Below are 15334 nucleotides of genomic sequence, written 5' to 3'. Positions count from 1 at the left end.
TATATCATGTGCCAGTCCTGTGATTCCTCTTTTTGTTGTAACTACAGCATGGTCAGTGGTACATCTCTCCAAAATCCAAATTTCTCTAAATGTGCTTAAAAATACAGTGTTTGCGCACAATAACATGTACTAGTTTTTCCCACCATTCTTCTTTACATTTTAATTTGAATTCCTTTCTCATGGAAAATAATTTCCTATTTATTAAAACACAAAATTATCTTACACTGTGACCTATCAGGCAGCAATCTACAAATTCTTTGTATCCATGCCCCTAGAATCATCTATCCTTATGGCTTTTATTCCTAACTTCTTCATTCCTGTATTCCAGTATGGAAGTTTGCCCGTTTAGTAGTGTGAAAAAATGCTACGAACAAGGGATTGATTTTTTTTTCATTTTCAGTAAATATGCAGCAAGGGTGTAAAATGTAAAAAAAAAATATTTGATGGAATATGTAAAAAGCTATAGAAATGTGTAATTTTTTTCAGTCAAACAGCAGTAAGTGAAATGTGATAAACTGTACAAAATAAAGTACTTTTTTTATAAGAAAGGCTGTTTCATATAAATAAAGCCACATACACAAACATACACACAGACACACACACACACACACACACACACACACACACACACACACACACACACACACACACACACACACACACACACACACACACACACACACACACACACACACTGGAGGAGGTTTGAACATGTTTGATTGTTTGCTCCTGCCTATCAATAGCAATGTTTCTTTATCTGGGGTAGAGCCTTCTAGTCATATAAGTAACTTTACTTTGACAGAAGTTATTTGGATTGAAAATGCTTGCCTAGCAGGAAGTGATGGGTCAGGACTTTTTTTAATATTTTTCTAAAATGATTGTATTAACTGAATATTTTCCAATGTTGACTTATTTCTAAAACACCATTGAAGTAAGTGACTCTTTCTTTGAAAATCAGCACAGCAGTTGATCCAGTCAACATTTTTAACAGGCCAAGAAGCAACATAGAAAATCCTTCCATAAACTATGGATGAGAAGAGCCTGATGCCAAAGCTGGTGAACTCCTGTCTAGAACTTCTGCCTATTTGACTTAGGCGGTGAAATAGTCTTGAAATTCAGGTTGCTCGATTATACTTATCTTCAGTGAGCTGAAGTTGCAGGCACAACTGTTAGTGTTTGTCTTATGCCAATTGTCTGCTGAAAACATTTTATTTTAAATTTCACTCTACAATGATATATGTGTTTGCATATTCAATTTTCAAACTCTATTTTTTAATGTCTTTACATAAAGAATTGCATTATAATTTGTCAAAAGATTGTGGCTGACTACTTTTTGATGCATATAACAGTAAAACAATGGTGAATTATAAATATTAGCATCTGCCTTTTGAATAAAGAAATAATTATATCTTCCACTAGCTTATAGTGCAGCTGACTCATTTTATGACTGTACTGGAAATGTGACTTTTATGAATCATTTTTGTCTGGCTGGGGAGCAGCATATTACAGGAACAGCAGAAATGGGTAGTGACGTTAAAAAGGTAATTTTAGTCACTTCTGGAAAAGATTTTGCATGCATGAATGTAAAGTAGATTTGATCAAAATGCAGCTGATGTTGGCAACATAACTCTGCTGAATGTGAGGTGTGTCTGTATATTTCTGAAAGTGCTTGCCTGCTTGGATGAGCACTTACACAAACATACATACACCTCACACTCATGTACAATTACATATCTAGGCTCATGATCTGTCATATCGAGACCACCCAAGCAAACACATGCACATACACAAAGTCAGACATCCAGAGTTTATAACGCTGCTTGTCAACTGCTTAACATGACACTTACCTAGGTGTGGCTGATGCTGGTTCATAGCCCAAAGCAGTTCAGTAGTCATAAGTGTTCAAGAACAAATACTTTGCATTTACATTTATGTCAGAGGTACAGCACGTAGAGCTGTCCCTGACAGTATCTGGAGGCAACAATGAAATTCAACAAAACTTTTTTTTTTGCATGAAAATGTGTCTACCCTTCTGAGCACAAAATAAATAGATATACATATGCATTGGATGTCAGTTGCTTTATTTTTATAGGTGAAGTAAGTTGAGAAACAGACAAAATGAGCTCTGAAGAGTATAGCAAAATGCCAGTGGCACAAAAAAGATGAAAAGCAGAAGGACTTCACATGCTTAATTTGGCCAAAAGTGAGTTTATAGCTTGGGTCTGTACGAATACATCACGTAGTAAAGGGCAATGCAGTATGTCCCAGGATGCTCTTAAAATGCAGCATGACTGCAGAAACTGGGAGTTGGAGCTAGAGATAAAACTCCTGGCGACAGAAGAAAATGAATCAGCTAAAAAAAAAGGTGCATAAGCTGGGAGAGGCTGAAGACAAAGACAAAGAGAATGAGCACTAGTGTGAAAAGAAAATGCTCAGTCGTTTACAGAATGAATGATTGCAAAAATCAGTACTAAACATTTCCCACATTTTGAAGGCAGTGTTACTTTTTATACTTTTATTCTGACATTTTGATGTATGTGCAGTCAGCAGCAAATAGATAATGGGCAATGGGCAAGACCATTTACTACTCTGTGCAGGAGTAAAGCAATGTATGATTTAAATAAAATGTATGATAGCGACTGCATTTTATAAAAGTTAACAATTCTTTCCTGAGATTCAGAGTTCCTCTTCACGCATGTCAATTCCTTAGTGCATAATGGAAATAAATTCTAATTCAGAGACATAGTAATGACACATTAGCAGCTTATATTGTCTCTGATTTGAGCACTGCACTGTCAAACCTGCCCAAGTTAATGATCTCTTTAGCAGCGTATGCATTCCTTTTACAAAGCTTCTACCGTGGCATTCAAATGCACATTCATTCAGCATGCACGCACGTAGGCAAGCATATTCCCTGACATTCTGAGACTCACATAGTACCTTTGAACCTCTTAGTGCAAAAAATCTGACAAAGTTCAACAAAATGGGGGGGACAAAGGCCTAGTAATAGGGACATATTTTAAATATTGCTCTTATAAACTGAGGAAGTAGCTAGAGTAACAGTTTGTTTTAACACATTTTCTGAAGGATTTGAAGTCTGAAACTCAAATGTATATTATTACTTAGTGACTTTGGTCCTCAGATCATCCTAGTGATTTGCCAGAAAAACGCAGATTTTATGAGGAACAGACCAACAATATGATCCAAATATATGGACGTTCTGTGAAAATCTGGACAGTTGAAAGCTATGTCACACAAACATCCACCTCACACACACACACACACACACACACACACACACACACACACACACACACACACACACACACACACAGAGCCAGACTGTACTGACATACATGACCCAAGCAGACAAGCACTTACACAAACAGACACACACACATACAGACACACACACACACACACACACACACACACACACACACACATGCACGCGCTCGCACACACACACATCTATTTGCATCCATTCAGCCTCATCCATGCCTCTAAAGGTATATCTTGTGACAGTATTGATTGCTCTCCTCCAACATAAGATTTTCCATGGTTGGACAATTCATCTGGTGCTGTAGACATCTTTAAGAGTGTTGCCAAACTACCACTAGCCACTCCTTCAGAATGTTGAGTAGCATGTGCCTTCCCCATCAAGACTGGTTTCTGTGGTAAAGCCCCCATGTGGGAAAAATCACAGCACTAGAATGGTGCAAGAATCATAAAGGCCTACCATGATACAGAGAAAAGGCTTCCTCATCACTGTAAACTTCTTGAATCCCAGGGATTGTGTCTGTGTTTTAGGTTAAAGCCTAAATCTTATAGAAATATATTTACAGTGCATACCAGAAATGCAGAAAAGCATTGAGCAGTGCCAGTGACTTCCCTGTAGAAGGGAAAAAAATCAGTTACTTTAACTGGTGGTTAAGCAGATGTCAAATTATTACATTTGAGAGACCTTATGATAAGAAAGCAAACATTGTAGTAGTTTGTTTGTGGATATTAAAGCCTGGATGGTAGATTGTGTGTGTGCAACACTTTTAGGTTCATAGGTGTGTAGTAGGCTAATGGCCCTAAAGCCTATATAAGCCTAGCCCAAGAAGATTCCCTGGCATCATGCCACCCAAAGTTAGTTCCCAGTGCCCCTGTCAAGTAAGGCCAATGAAGTGATCCCTGGGATGAACTTCCTATTGCCCATCCACTCATCAAGATTTCTCTTAAAGATGGCCAATAAAGTGCTCTGCTTGACATGAATGGGAAGTTTGTTCCAGAGTATGGGAAGTCTTTGGGTTAGAAACCTGTCCCTCCAGCATGTTCTGTTTATTGTGGTGATGAGGTTTAGGTCCCTGGAGTGTGTGGCATGGAGAGGTTGGGATTTCTTTAGGTGTAGCATATCTAGTAGCACTGGGTCAGACATGGCTTTGTAGGTAGCAGAGATTGCCTCTAAGTAGGTGATAAGAGACAGAGTATAGCTGGAGTATTTTGAGTCTGTCTGTATAGGGAATGTGTCTAAGGCCTAAGATCCTATTACTGAGGTATTTTTGTGGCCTTTCCAGTTGTTGTAGGTATCTAGTGAAGTACATACCAAATGGGGCACTGTATTCTATAATAGGTCTAATGAGGGACGAGTAGAGAGGGATTATGACCTCTTTCTTCCTGGATGAAAAACCTTTTGTAATGAGATGTGCCACATAGAAGGACTTTCTGACTACAATGGCAATGTGGTTATCAAAGGAGAAGTTGCTGTCAACCTGTGTCCCCAGGTCTCTTATCACACCTTCAGTGTTTAATGGACTACTGACTATGTGGTAGATTATGGGCACCACATTTTTCCCAAAGGGAATGACAATGCACTTTTTGGCATTGAGCTTAAGGCCATGGTTCTGGCTCCAGTCATTGGAGTCAGTGAGGCCTTTTTGTAGAATGTCTACATCAGTTGGAGAATCAATAATAGCTCCCAGTTTGCAATTATCTGCGAACTTGGTCAGCCAGAGTCCCTTTGTGTTGGCTTGAACTTCAGAGAAGTAGATGCCAAACAGGAGAGTAGCTAGGACCGATCCCTGTGGGACGTTACTTGTAAAAGGTCAGTAGTCAGATTTGGATTCCGCTACTTTCACAGTGTGGGTTCTATCAGTAAGCCAGTTGGCAACCCATCTTATGACATAGGGGTTTATGCCTAGTTTAGTGAGTCTATCTATGATTCCTGGGTGAGGGATGGAGTTGAAGGCCTTGGCAAGATCTAGGTAGGCTGTGTGAACTACCTTGCCCTCATCCACAGCTCTGGTGACAGACTCGAAGAATTCTATCAGGCTGAGCAGGCATGATCTATCTAGGATTCCCTATGTCCTTATTTATAAGGTCCATAATGATACAATCCATAGCCTTGCATATCAGATTCATCAGACTAATGGGGCAGTAGTTCCCAAGGTCTGTAGTCGTTCCCCCTTTGTGGAGTGGGATAACCATAGATGTGCACCATTCAGTAGGAACAAAGACTGAAATGAGGCTGTGCTTGAACAGGATACTCAGGTGTGGTGCCAGTTCACTTTGTAATTCATGTAGAACACAGCCAGAGATATTATTAGGCCCCATGGAAGCTGTATTCTTGGCTTTGGACAGTGTGATTTCTACCTGTGTAGCTGTGATAATAGGGACTTGGCATTCCTCAGGTATTGTGATAGGCCCTTTAGGGGGTGAAAGAGAGGTAAGCTTCGCACTGAATCTGTCGGCCAATATGTTGGCAATATAAGTTTGTTCTGTATATGTATTGCCATTGTGCTGTAACTCATAGCAGATCTGAGTTTGCCATGTAGATTCTTGACATAACTACAGAACGCCTTGTGGTTGTCTTTGGAATCTGCAGCAATTTTGTTTTCATAGCTAGCTTTAGAGCATTTGATGATGGATCTCAGGTTTTGGCTGAGGCCAACAAGGGAGTTTTTCCAGTCTTGGCAATTCACCCTTTTCTGCGACAGTTTTTTCCTTCTGTTGTAGAGTTTGCTTATGGTGGGGGGCCAAGAGATTGACTTCCTTTTTTTGGAGGAGAGCGTCTTGGTTCTGTTTGGTATGGCCCATTCCATGCACTTGTGTATGTGCTCATACAATGCATAGGTGTATGATTCAGCAGTCATGCACCTATTTTCCATTTGCATGGGTGTCGTGAAGTTAGCCACCTCTGTTTTTAGAAGCCCAAAATTGGCTTTGTAGAAGGTTTTTATGGTGGTTTCCTTTAGGGGGGTGAGGGTAGGATATGGATATCTATAGTGATTAGCTTGTGGTCAGATCTGACCAGGGAGGAGCTGATTACTGGTGTAGAGCAATGATCACCCATGTTAGTAATGACCAGATCAAGGATGTTTCTACCCCTGGTGGGAGTAAGGATGAGTTGGTCCAGGGCACTGGAATTAATGAATTCCAGAAAACATTGAGCAAATGTGTTGGTACATGAGTAATTTTCCCAGTTAATAGAGGGGTAGTTAAATTCTCCCAGTATAAGGGTATTGGATTGTACCCTAATATTTTCCAGTGTGTTTAGGATTGTGGACTGGGAGTCTTGGGACTTGGTGGGGGATCTATAGCAGGCTACAAACTGGATTGCAATTTTACCCAGTGTTAGTTTTACCTGAAGTATCTCTGATGCATTATTGTTGGGCTAATAGTCTGGAGGTGTGCATATCCTTTATGAATATGGAGACACCACCACCTTTAGAGCTTCAGTCCAGGTTTAGGGGCCGAAAGGTGTGGTATGAATTATAGCCTAGTAGTGCTGGGGTGCTCTCCAGAGCCTTGAACCAACTCTCAGTCACTGCACAGATGTTGATGATCTCCATTTTAAGAAGTGCTTCAAGCAAGTGCATTTTGAGATTTAGACTTCTAGCATTGAGTAGCATAACGCTCAGATTTAATTTGCTTGTAGCTGTTATGGTGGCAATTTTGTCTTCAGGACATTGCCTAAAAAGGCACTATAGGGGTCACAAGAGCTTTGCCCAGTATCCAGAATCCCTGGGGTGACAGGTGCAGGCCATCTCTGGTGAATCATTGAGGTCTGTCGATCATGTCATCCCAGGCAGACAGATACTTGATTCCCTTAGAATGATACCAGAAACTTAGTCAATTGTTGAAGTCAATCATTTTCTGCTTGTACTGTGGTATCATTCTGGGTGATGGTAGTATGCTACTCTGAGCTAGGGTCATACCTGCCTGGGTTACAAGATCCAAGAGCTCCTCTATGTCTCTTTTCTTGTAGTCCAGGGAGGTACATCTCAGGTCATTCACACCAACATGGACAATGACAGAGTCATATTTGTACCTGTTGTGGAATGACCTAAGTGCGTGCATTATGTGGTGAATCCTGGCACCCGACAGGCAGCTGACAGTAACTTTCTCCTTATTCAACCTAGTGAGTGGGACATCAGTGTGTCTTACTATTTAGTAACCTATGACTAGTATATTGGGTAAGTTGTTTTGCCTTATGGTCTTTGGTTGAGTGGCACACAGTTTATGTGAGCAATGCATCTTGTGGTTTGTGCAGGGATGTGTGGTGGTTGTTTGCATTTCTGCCTCAGAGGTCTCTGTTGTTTGGGCAGATTTTTAATGAGAGCCTCCACAAAATTAGGTTTGTGTTTTCTGTTACTATGTGAGGGTTGTGGTGGTCTAAGTTCTGGAGGGCTATGTGCTGAATATGGTGTTTTGCAGGTGTTAACCTCCTCTTCTTAACTGGCTAATCCAGTCTTGGCTGGAGAGTGCTTGGCTTCCAGTTTGGGTATATATGTGCATCTCTCACAACTCATACTGTTGGAAGGTAAGAGGAGAGGGATGTCTGTGTACATGAGGCAGTTGCTACATTGCCTCAGGATTCCCAAGTTCACCAGATTGATAGGAGAAAACACAGACAACTGACCTTTAGACATGCCTGGATATGAGCTCAATATATTAAGCACTGAAGCCTTTTACAGGAGAAATGTCACTCAAACTGTCCGAGTCTGTACAGAGAACTGCCAAACACTTGAGGGGAAACTAATACGTAAACCCTGAAAATTTAAGAATGAAGTATTTAGGCAGATATCCTAAATTTATGGAGAAATCAAGCAGTACTTACGGAAAATAAAGAATTAGCTTGTCAAGAATGATGAAAAGAGGGGAGTCGCATGAATGGCTACTGCCTGGCTACTACTAATGCTCGTTTCAGCACAGCTTCACTCTGTTTGGGATACAATACTCCTTTGCTTCTTCTCTCACTACAAGCAAAATATTCGCACCAATCCCAAGAAGAGAAGCAGGCCACGGCCTGTTTGGTGATCCACAGCCTTGTTCCAGATGTTCCAAGGGTCTGCAGGCTTGTAGCCTTTTCTGGTAGATGCCTCGAATAGCAACCAGACCAATCAGGTACGTTAAGCACAGACACTCACTCTCTAACCAGAAAGAATCAGGAATCAATGCACTCTGCTCCTACTCTCACCAGGATCAGAATATAGGGACAGATTCCAGGCTGTCACCTACAAAGCAGTTAATGCATTTTCTGGTGATCAGCAGTCTCCAGGAAATAATGTAACTGCACTCCTTCTCTCACTAGGAGAAAACAGAAGTACTACTCCCAAGATGACTACTGAGAGGCAGAATGTGGGCTCTCCAATAACTGGTGGTCTTGCAATAGATGCTTAAAGGTAAGATGAAAAAAATGGTTTATCCTAAATACTGCAGTGTGCACTAGAGGAGTTAGATGTGAAAGTAGGTAAGTTTTAGTGGAGAGTCACTATTTTTAAAACAGCACGATAGATTGAAAGGGGGTCGTCAATTTTTTATTCTGCTACTATGGAATACAGTAGGATGGCCAATACATTTAAATAGTTGAAGGGGAGTGATTTCACAAAATGATAATTTTGTGCTTACTCACACCAACCAGTAAAAGCAGAGGAAATGAGATATATGGTCAACTAGAAAGACAGTGGTGTTTAAGAATACAACAGCAACCGGGTGAGCGGATGGGAAAAAGTTCTGTCTGACTCACAGGAGACAGAGCTGTGGTGTCTTTTCAAGTTTTAATATGTAGTTAAAAGCAGAATACAAGTAAAATACAGTGTAAAGAAAACAAATCACAGTATACAAAATAGAAAAAGGCAATAAAGCAATACAGAATACAACAAATACAAAGCAAACCAACCTTTCCCCTCACAGCAAATTGCAGCAGAGTCTGGGTGAACCTTTCCAGAAATTTGCAAAAAAGTGGACCTCTATCTGGTCACCAGGGTAAGCAGCACAGAACAAACTGATCCAGTATTACACAAGGATATAAGGGCAGGCTAAACAATCACATTATGCTTCACATCAAATGAGTACCTATGCCAACATCTTGTGATACATTATCATGCCAACATCTTGTGCTACATTATTGCGCCTGCATCTTGTGATACATTATTATGTCAACATCTTGTGATACATTATTATGTCAACATTTTGTGATACATTATTGCTGGTGTGAATAAGTGAAGTAGAAATTGCCAAAATGTCTACAGCGAAAGAACGGAGAATAAAGGCCAAGTGATGAAACTAGCAGAGATGGTATCACTATGGTGGTAGGTCCATACTACTGTATTTACCTGTACTATATTCTAGTGGAGGGAAAAGAAACCATTGCTAGCAAGGATATTTCATCAGGTTATAATTTTTTTAAGCCTGCAGTTGCTAAAATTAGCAAAACTTCCTTGAAAGTCAATTCTTCTTTCAGCCACAAGAAGGACACCTTTTCAGGTACCACTAGCCAGGGTTCAGTTTAATGAGGTAAAATGCATTTTGTATATTTTTCTAACAAAAACTGTTACTGCATTCTGGACCCTGCACTCAGAATAATTGGAAATAAGTTTCTGGAGTGTTAATATTTGGTTACATGTTGTTTTGCTACTCTTAGTCTCCAGCAAATAGTAACATGTTTCTACTGGTTTCTACTCTAAGATTCAGTTGTAGTAACAGATATAAACTTTATGAATAACACCATTACTGACCATACTCTCAACCCCTTAGGGCAAGAAATCTGGACAAAGCTATAAATAATGGGGGGACAAACGCCCCAAAACAGGGACAACTTTTAAATATTGCTCTTACAAACTTAGAAAGTTGCTAGCATAGCATGTTTTGCATTAGCATGAATTTTCTGAAGAGTATGAAATCTGAAACATAAATGTCATTATTTTCTGACTGTAATTCTAAATGACTTGCTTATGATTTGCCAGGAAACCACAATTTTATGGAAAACAGGCCAAAAATATGAGGCAAAAATCTGGACATTCTGCGAAAATCTGTACAGTTGAGAGGTACATTATTGACTAGCATAGTTAAATGTTTGTATTGTGAATGAGCTTTAGTCAAGAATAGAGTTGGATCTCTGCCTAGATTTTTAGTATTTGTTGACATTTAAGATGCATATTTTAAAGTAGTTAAGTATATATGCCCTTCTTAGATTTTGCATTGCAAGTAGACTGTATTTTGGGAAGCATACACTGAGAACTGACTAACTTTATAATCGAAGTAATGGAAATCATTTTACATATTAATTTTACCTCCTTTGAAAGGGATTTTTTTTTCGACAGGTAATGGGGATTGCCATGGGTGAAATTTGTGCTCCTGTTTACACCAATCCAGTTATGTATAGCTGGGAAAAGACCTATGTTCTAAATTCTGGGTTTAAGAACTATTGGTATACATGCCTTCACTATTTGCATGATATATTTATACTTTGGAAAGATCAAGGGACAGTTAAAGAAGAATTTTTACTTTACATCAATACAGCTACCCATTTTCTTAGGTTACACATGTACATTCTATAGACAAAATTGACTATTTAGATATGATGATATTTAAGGATTTAGGAAATTGATGTTTTGAGTTGAAAATATTCAGAAAACCTACACTTTCTAAGAGTTATTTAGACTACAACAGTTGTCACCCATGGTGCACAAAGAAAATATTTTTAAGGAGCAACTTGATAGAGTGGCCAGAATGTGTTCAGACATATTGAACTTTAGGTCAGAAGTGAATATTTTGATTACAGTGTTTCATGAAAGGGATACCCACTAGACTTCTTGCATAAAAGTCAATGAAGAAATACTATATGGATGGGGTAGAAAATATGAACCATTACTGGGAACAGATACTCTAGACAGCCAACTTACACTACAGAATAACAATAATAGCTTGTTTTTTCTAACTCTATGGCTAGTCCTTTTGGCAAAAACTCTAAGTAAATTAAGAACATTTTAGGCAAAAACTGGAGTATGTTTAAGGGAACTATTCAGAGTCTTACATCCTTGGGGGAATCCCCTAAATTTGTGTTAAAAACTGGAAGGACTCTAAAAAATCTTTTGGAACATCCTACAATAGATATTTCTAAGTCTAAAGGAAGGACACTGAGTGATGCGATGCATGTAACCAGTGCAGTTTTATTTTAGAACAGACCAAAATTTTGTAGGATTACCAACTTCCAAGATTGTACCGGGAGATGGAAATTGTGCTTCCAAAGGTGTAATATATCTAGTTACATATGTAGGAAAAACTGAAAGGCAATTTTGTAGAAGGATCTATGAACATACTCATGCAATTGTTAAGAAAAAACATTAATAATTCTTTGTATATACATATACTCAGTTGCACATCTTAGACAAAATTCCTATTTGGTATACCTGAGATTGTTCATGAGTGTAAAAGATAGCTGATTTGGAAAATCAGATTAAATACCACAATTAAACCTGGATGGAATGAGCATACTTCTATTGCACCAATTTTGAAATTTAGAGCAGCTAATTTATAATTTTTTTAATAACAACAGCATGGCAAAAATTATCTATTAAAAAATATTTATAGCAATGATCAGGTTTTAAATTCTTGTGTTTTAAATGTATTAATTTGTACTGTTTTCAAGCCCTGCTAAGTAGGCTTTCAGTGATGTTTCTTTAATGTTTTTAAAAGGGCCACATGATTGTTTTAAATAAATAATAAGTGTTGTATTAAGTGGATGTAATGATTATGATGATGTCACAGGGTAGAGGGGCGAAAGCATTTAACCATTCTTTCTTATGATTTCTCTGTTTTTTTATAAATGTGTACCACTTGGTTTTATTTGAATTTACTGGTTCAATGTTTTATCCTGCAATTCCTGAGTAACACTATGTGACTCTGTTTGTCTTTCATATTTATGTCTGATGGACAGAAGCAGTCAATAAATTACCTCTATATAAATCAAATTAGTGCATCACATTTGGCCGTGTAGCTAAGTTTATAAGGGCCATAATGGTCATTCATCTAGTATACACCTATAAACTTGTAAGGGTAGAACCCTCCTACCCTGTCCCCAAATGTATCTGCTCTACATTTAGCTTAAACATAGCCCTCCTCAGCACTCTAGCACCAATCACATCCACTCACCCTAGCACTGCTGCCATCATCACTCTAGAACCAATCACATGCAGACATCTTAGCACTCCTACGACTCATGCATTACATAACAACACAAGACTCAATTTACTGCTCCATTCCCAATACTAACTCCTCACTAACTAACTTCTACCCACTGACTCCTCCCCTAACATCTCCATTTCTCCCACCCTCCCAGTGACACATTACACACCAACACAGAATCAATTTACTGACCCATCTCAGTACTAATTTCTTACTAGTTAGACTCCTTACCTATCCTCTACAATTTTCATTTTCTGCTCCCCCTTCTTGTATCCTTTTTCAAATTATTGTACCTACCTCAACCCAGTATATAATTCACTCCAAATCAATACCACCAGTACACATTCAAAACAATTGCTCAAGATAAATTCTTCACAGCAAACATCATAATACACTAATCCTACACCACAACAATCACGCCCACCTTAATTGCTTATATATATATATTACTAAATAAAACCATATTACAGTCATCCAAAGTTAAACACTTATAATAACTGTACTATTACTCTTATTCATAACTTATCACTCCAGCCTGCACCTTGACCTTAACCCCCACATAACCTTTAGAATCTTCATAAATAACATACCACCTCCTAATAAATGCCTGTGATACATAGAGTCACAATTGGGTTAGGCTGGACAGCTAGGCCTATAAAGGCATATGTGGTCATTAGCCTATTATATACCTATAAACCTATGAACCTATGAATCCTATTAAATCCACCCATTCTTACATATCATCCTGACACCTGAACAAAAACAGTTACAGTTTTCACTTATCTCTATAATTGGACAGTCATCCAACCCTGCAGATTTATATAACTCAATAAGTCACATAATCACCTTATACCTATTAACCAGATACTAATCAACACTTCATCTTTTTACATATTAACCATAGCAGAAAAATCTTGAACAATAATTGTAAAACAGCCACACCAAAGCTTATTAATATCAACACAAGAAGTGCATGCAATAAAGTAACAGACCTTCATGCATGGGTTTTCAAGACATCAATCTACTCTCATTATCTGAGACCTGGCTAAAAGCATCAATAAAAGATGAATAAATACTATCTGTTAGCTACAACATACTATGAAATGATCAAAAGGGCAAAAAAAGAAGAGAGATTATCTTACTTTTATCTAAATCACTGCAATCAATCCCATACTCACAGCCTTCCTTCAATTTAATAAAGCTGAACTGCTAATCAGCTCCCTTAAAATAAATGCACATGAAAACATCTACCTCATTTCCATATACTTTCCTCCATGGTATTCTCCTGGATAAGCAAAAAATATCCCTAAGAAACTATAAACATGCAAGATTTCAAAATAATCTGGAACTCAAACATTACAGCTATGGCTCAGCACTCCATAAACCTATGGAGTGCTTAAGCCAATCCCATTATCAAAATTAATATTAAGACAACCAGTTTAGACTGGATACTAACATCTGATCCCACTAAAGTTACACCAGCTGAAACTCTTCTTGGCACCATTAGTGGTCACCTCTTACCTTTGCCAATGTGCACCTCTTATCCATCCTAAACCAGCACCCCTTTAACTATGTACACAATGCAATAAAATTTGAGAAATATACTTTTCTAGCTGCCTTACCTTATGTAATTTCGAATGCCCCTTAAATATCTTCCATTTGATGAAACAATAGGACAATTTAACCAAACAGTTCTTATTATTCTAAACTAAATGGCTCTTGTAAAAAGAAAATACGTGGAAGTAAATCCCGCCCTATGACTTAAACATACAACCAAAGAACTGATGTAATAGATATAAAACATGGTGAAGACAGTTCGAAAATAAAACACAGCAGAAGCAGCAAGCCTTCAAACAGCTTTGAAATCTTTGAAGTTTTACTAAAAATAAAGAAACTGAAAACAAAAAAAAATACTTCCTTATGCTGCAAAATGCAAGTCCAAACAACCCAAAATTCTTAAAGAAATTAATGGACACATTGCTTCACCCATGTAGGGCTTAATAACCAAATTCTTCCCCTAGAATCCCTTCTGAAACTATTGTCACTAACTTCAGTACTCACTTTATCCATACCACCACCAATTTCACAAATAATAATGACATCAAATAATAAACATCTTGCAAACTACTCATCCTAATGCCAGTTTTAACCTAGAGTCAATCCCATTGATGCAATAAAAAATAGCACCAGAAATGAAAAACCACATCTCTGTCTGCAGAAAAACTTTAAGCAGGGTAGCTTAAGATTTAGGCAGAATCCATTGCCTACCCAGATTCCATTCTACTCTAATGCTCAGTCCTGGAACAGTATGTTCTGGCCATATGGAAACAATCTTCCATTCTTCCACAACTTAAAATGGATAAATCTGAAGGATCAACTATTGCTAAATTGCCATTGTTCCATCACTCTCAAAAATCTTTGAGAAATTGGCTCATAACCATTGGCTACACTTTCACCTAAAGAAAGACATTATCTTCAATACACAGCACAACTTCAGACCCAATCACAGCACTGCAACCACATGTCTGGGTTTCTTAAATACTGTCAGTCTCAAAAGAAACAATGGTAAAATACTTTCTAATCTCTTCTTAGATCTCACAAAAGCATTCAGAGCTGTCTTACACAACATAATCCTTCAAAAACTAAATCTCATATGCATATCAAAATCAGATCTACATTGGTTCAGTAGCTATCTTTCTAACAGACACCAAGCATTGCAGTGGGAGTTCAAGTTCTCTGTCTTTCTTTCACTTGCAACAGGGATACACAGGGATGACCGTAGCATCTTTGCATTTCAAAATTTTCATCAATGACCTTCAAATAGCATCTAATTATGCCATGCTGCTACAACATGCAGATGGGTCAACGCTCATCTATTCTG

This window comes from Protopterus annectens, chromosome 2.part1 (assembly GCF_019279795.1).
Source record: "Protopterus annectens isolate FY-2018-M chromosome 2.part1, PAN1.0, whole genome shotgun sequence".
NCBI lineage: Eukaryota > Metazoa > Chordata > Ceratodontiformes > Protopteridae > Protopterus > Protopterus annectens.
This window is presented reverse-complemented; position numbering follows the sequence as displayed.